Below are 4901 nucleotides of genomic sequence, written 5' to 3' on the forward strand. Positions count from 1 at the left end.
AATGAGAATGAGGAAGAGAGAGAGTGAGAATGAGGAAAAGAGAGAGTGAGAATGAGGAAAAGAGAGAGAGAAAGAGAGAGAATGAGAATGAGAATGAGGAAGAGAGAGATAAAGAGAGAGAGTGAGAATGAGGAAGAGAGAGAGTGAGAATGAGGAAGAGAGAGAGAGAATGAGAATGAGAAAGAGGAAGAGAGAGAGATAAAGAGAGAGAGTGAGAATGAGGAAGAGAGAGAGAAAGAGGGAGAGTGAGAATGAGGAAGAGAGAGAGAAAGAGAGAGAGTGAGAATGAGGAAGAGAGAGAGAAAAAGAGAGAATGAGAATGAGGAAGAGAGGGGGGAAAAGAGAGAATGAGAATGAGGAAGAGAGTGAAAAAGAGAGAATGAGAATGAGGAAGAGAGAGAGAAAGAGAGAGAGTGAGAATGAGGAAGAGAGAGAGAAAGAGAGAGAGTGAGAATGAGGAAGAGAGCGAGAAAGAGAGAGAGTGAGAATGAGGAAGAGAGAGAGAAAGAGAGAGAATGAGAATGAGGAAGAGAGAGAGAAAGAGAGAGAATGAGAATGAGAATGAGGAAGAGAGAGAGAAAGAGAGAGAGTGAGAATGAGGAAGAGAGAGAGAAAGAGAGATATTGAGAATGAGGAAGAGAGAGAGAAAGAGGAAGAGAGAGAGAAAGAGAGAGAGTAAGAATGAGGAAGAGAGAGAGAAAAAGAGAGAATGAGAATGAGGAAGAGAGGGGGGAAAAGAGAGAATGAGAATGAGGAAGAGAGTGAAAAAGAGAGAATGAGAATGAGGAAGAGAGAGAGAAAGAGAGAGAGTGAGAATGAGGAAGAGAGAGAGAAAGAGAGAGAAAGAGAATGAGGAAGAGAGAGAGAGAGTAAGAATGAGGAAGAGAGAGAGAAAGAGAGAGAGTGAGAATGAGGAAGAGAGAGAGAAAGAGAGAGAGTGAGAATGAGAAAGAGAGAGAGAAAGAGAGAGAATGAGAATGAGGAAGAGAGAGATAAAGAGAGAGAGTGAGAATGAGGAAGAGAGAGAGAAAGAGAGAGAATGAGAATGAGGAAGAGAGAGAGCAAAAGAGAGAATGAGAATGAGGAAGCGAGAGAGAAAGAGAGAGAATGAGAATGAGGAAGAGAGAGAGAAAGGGAGAGAATGAGAATGAGGAAGAGAGAGAGAAAGAGAGAGAATGAGAATGAGGAAGAGAGAGAGAAAAAGAGAGAATGAGAATGAGGAAGAGAGGGGGGAAAAGAGAAAATGAGAATGAGGAAGAGAGAGAGTGAGAATGAGGAAGAGAGAGAGAGAAAGAGAGAGAGTGAGAATGAGGAAGAGAGAGAGTGAGAATGAGGAAGAGAAAGAGAGAAAGAGAGAGAATGAGAATGAGGAAGAGAGAGATAAAGACAGAGAGTGAGAATGAGGAAGAGAGAGAGAAAGAGAGAGAGTGAGAATGAGGAAGAGAGAGAGAAAGAGAGAGAATGAGAATGAGGAAGAGAGAGAGTGAGAAGGAGGAAGAGAGAGAGAAAGAGAGATAATGAGAATGAGGAAGAGAGAGAGAAAGAGAGAGAGTAAGAATGAGGAAGAGAGAGAGAAGGAGAGAGAGTGAGAATGAGGAAGAGAGAGAGAAAGAGAGAGAGTGAGAATGAGGAAGAGAGAGAGAAAGAGAGAGAATGAGAATGAGAATGAGAGAGAGAAAAATAGATAATGAGAATGAGGAAGAGAGGGGGGAAAAGAGAAAATGAGAATGAGAATGAGGAAGAGAGAGAGAAAGAGAGAGAGTGAGAATGAGGAAGAGAGAGAGAAAGAGAGAGAATGAGAATGAGGAAGAGAGAGAGAAAGAGGAAGAGAGAGAGAAAGAGAGAGAGAGAGTGAGAATGAGGAAGAGAGAGAGAAAAAGAGAGAATGAGAATGAGGTTAGAGAGGGGGAAAAAGAGAGAATGAGAATGAGGAAGAGAGAGAGAAAAAGAGAGAGAATGAGAATGAGGAAGAGAGAGAAAGAGAGAGAATGAGAATGAGGAAGAGAGGGGGGAAAAGAGAAAATGAGAATGAGGAAGAGAGAGAGTGAGAATGAGGAAGAGAGAGAGAGAAAGAGAGAGAGTGAGAATGAGGAAGAGAGAGAGTGAGAATGAGGAAGAGAAAGAGAGAAAGAGAGAATGAGAATGAGGAAGAGAGAGATAAAGAGAGAGAGTGAGAATGAGGAAGAGAGAGAGAAAGAGAGAGAGTGAGAATGAGGAAGAGAGAGAGAAAGAGAGAGAATGAGAATGAGGAAGAGAGAGAGTGAGAAGGAGGAAGAGAGAGAGAAAGAGAGATAATGAGAATGAGGAAGAGAGAGAGAAAGAGAGAGAATGAGAATGAGGAAGAGAGAGAGCAAAAGAGAGAATGAGAATGAGGAAGCGAGAGAGAAAGAGAGAGAATGAGAATGAGGAAGAGAGAGAGAAAGGGAGAGAATGAGAATGAGGAAGAGAGAGAGAAAGAGAGAGAATGAGAATGAGGAAGAGAGAGAGAAAAAGAGAGAATGAGAATGAGGAAGAGAGGGGGGAAAAGAGAAAATGAGAATGAGGAAGAGAGAGAGAGTGAGAATGAGGAAGAGAGAGAGAGAAAGAGAGAGAGTGAGAATGAGGAAGAGAGAGAGTGAGAATGAGGAAGAGAAAGAGAGAAAGAGAGAGAATGAGAATGAGGAAGAGAGAGATAAAGAGAGAGAGTGAGAATGAGGAAGAGAGAGAGAAAGAGAGAGAGTGAGAATGAGGAAGAGAGAGAGAAAGAGAGAGAATGAGAATGAGGAAGAGAGAGAGTGAGAAGGAGGAAGAGAGAGAGAAAGAGAGATAATGAGAATGAGGAAGAGAGAGAGAAAGAGAGAGAGTGAGAATGAGAATGAGGAAGAGAGAGATAAAGAGAGAGAGTGAGAATGAGGAAGAGAGAGAGAAAGAGAGAGAATGAGAATGAGGAAGAGAGAGAGAAAGAGAGAGAATTAGAATGAGGAAGAGAGAGAGAAAAAGAGAGAATGAGAATGAGGAAGAGAGGGGGGAAAAGAGAAAATGAGAATGAGGAAGAGAGAGAGTGAGAATGAGGAAGAGAGAGAGAGAAAGAGAGAGAGTGAGAATGAGGAAGAGAGAGAGTGAGAATGAGGAAGAGAAAGAGAGAAAGAGAGAGAATGAGAATGAGGAAGAGAGAGATAAAGAGAGAGAGTGAGAATGAGGAAGAGAGAGAGAAAGAGAGAGAGTGAGAATGAGGAAGAGAGAGAGAAAGAGAGAGAATGAGAATGAGGAAGAGAGAGAGAAAGAGAGAGAGTGAGAATGAGGAAGAGAGAGAGAAAGAGATAGAGTGAGAATGAGGAAGAGAGAGAGAAAGAGAGAGAGTGAGAATGAGGAAGAGATAGAGAAAGAGAGAGAGTGAGAATGAGGAAGAGAGAGAGAAAGAGAGAGAGTGAGAATGAGGAAGAGAGAGAGAAAGAGAGAGAATGAGGAAGAGAGAGAGTGAGAAGGAGGAAGAGAGAGAGAAAGAGAGAGAAAGAGAATGAGGAAGAGAGAGATAAAGAGAGAGAGTGAGAATGAGGAAGAGAGCGAGAAAGAGAGAGAGTGAGAATGAGGAAGAGAGAGAGAAAGAGAGAGAATGAGAATGAAGAAGAGAGAAAATGAGAATGAGGAAGAGAGAGAGAAAGAGAGAGAGTGAGAATGAGGAATAGAGAGAGAATAAGAGAGAGTGAGAATGAGGAAGAGAGAGAGAAAGAGAGAGAATGAGAATGAGGAAGAGAGAGAGAAAGAGAGAGAATGAGAATGAGGAAGAGAGAGAGTGAGAATGAGGAAGAGAGAGAGAAAGAGAGAGAATGAGAATGAGGAAGAGAGAGAGAAAGAGAGAGAGTGAGAATGAGGAAGAGAGAGAGAAAGAGAGAGAGTGAGAATGAGGAAGAGAGAGAGAAAGAGAGTGAATGAGAATGAGGAAGAGAGAGAATGAGAATGAGGAAGAGAGAGAGAAAGAGAGAGAATGAGAATGAGGAAGAGAGAGAGAAAGAGAGAGAGTGAGAATGAGGAAGAGAGAGAGTGAGAATGAGGAAGAGAGAGAGAAAGAGAGAGAGTGAGAATGAGGAATAGAGAGAGAATAAGAGAGAGTGAGAATGAGGAAGAGAGAGAGAAAGAGAGAGAGTGAGAATGAGGAATAGAGAGAGAAAGAGAGAGAATGAGAATGAGGAAGAGAGAGAGTGAGAAGGAGGAAGTGAGAGAGAAAGAGAGAGAATGAGAATGAGGAAGAGAGAGAGAAAGAGAGAGAGTGAGAATGAGGAAGAGAGCGAGAAAGAGAGAGAGTGAGAATGAGGAAGAGAGAGAGAAAGAGAGAGAATGAGAATGAGGAAGAGAGAAAATGAGAATGAGGAAGAGAGAGAGAGAGAAAGAGAGAGAGTGAGAATGAGGAATAGAGAGAGAATAAGAGAGAGTGAGAATGAGGAAGAGAGAGAGAAAGAGAGAGAGTGAGAATGAGGAAGAGAGAGAGAAAGAGAGAGAATGAGAATGAGGAAGAGAGAGATAAAGAGAGAGAGTGAGAATGAGGAAGAGAGAGAGAAAGAGAGAGAATGAGAATGAGGAAGAGAGAGAGCAAAAGAGAGAATGAGAATGAGGAAGCGAGAGAGAAAGAGAGAGAATGAGAATGAGGAAGAGAGAGAGAAAGGGAGAGAATGAGAATGAGGAAGAGAGAGAGAAAGAGAGAGAATGAGAATGAGGAAGAGAGAGAGAAAAAGAGAGAATGAGAATGAGGAAGAGAGGGGGGAAAAGAGAAAATGAGAATGAGGAAGAGAGAGAGTGAGAATGAGGAAGAGAGAGAGAGAAAGAGAGAGAGTGAGAATGAGGAAGAGAGAGAGTGAGAATGAGGAAGAGAAAGAGAGAAAGAGAGAGAATGAGAATGAGGAAGAGAGAGATAAAGACAGAGAGTG

This window comes from Oncorhynchus clarkii, chromosome 2 (assembly GCF_045791955.1).
Source record: "Oncorhynchus clarkii lewisi isolate Uvic-CL-2024 chromosome 2, UVic_Ocla_1.0, whole genome shotgun sequence".
In the NCBI taxonomy this organism is placed as follows: Eukaryota; Metazoa; Chordata; class Actinopteri; order Salmoniformes; family Salmonidae; genus Oncorhynchus; species Oncorhynchus clarkii.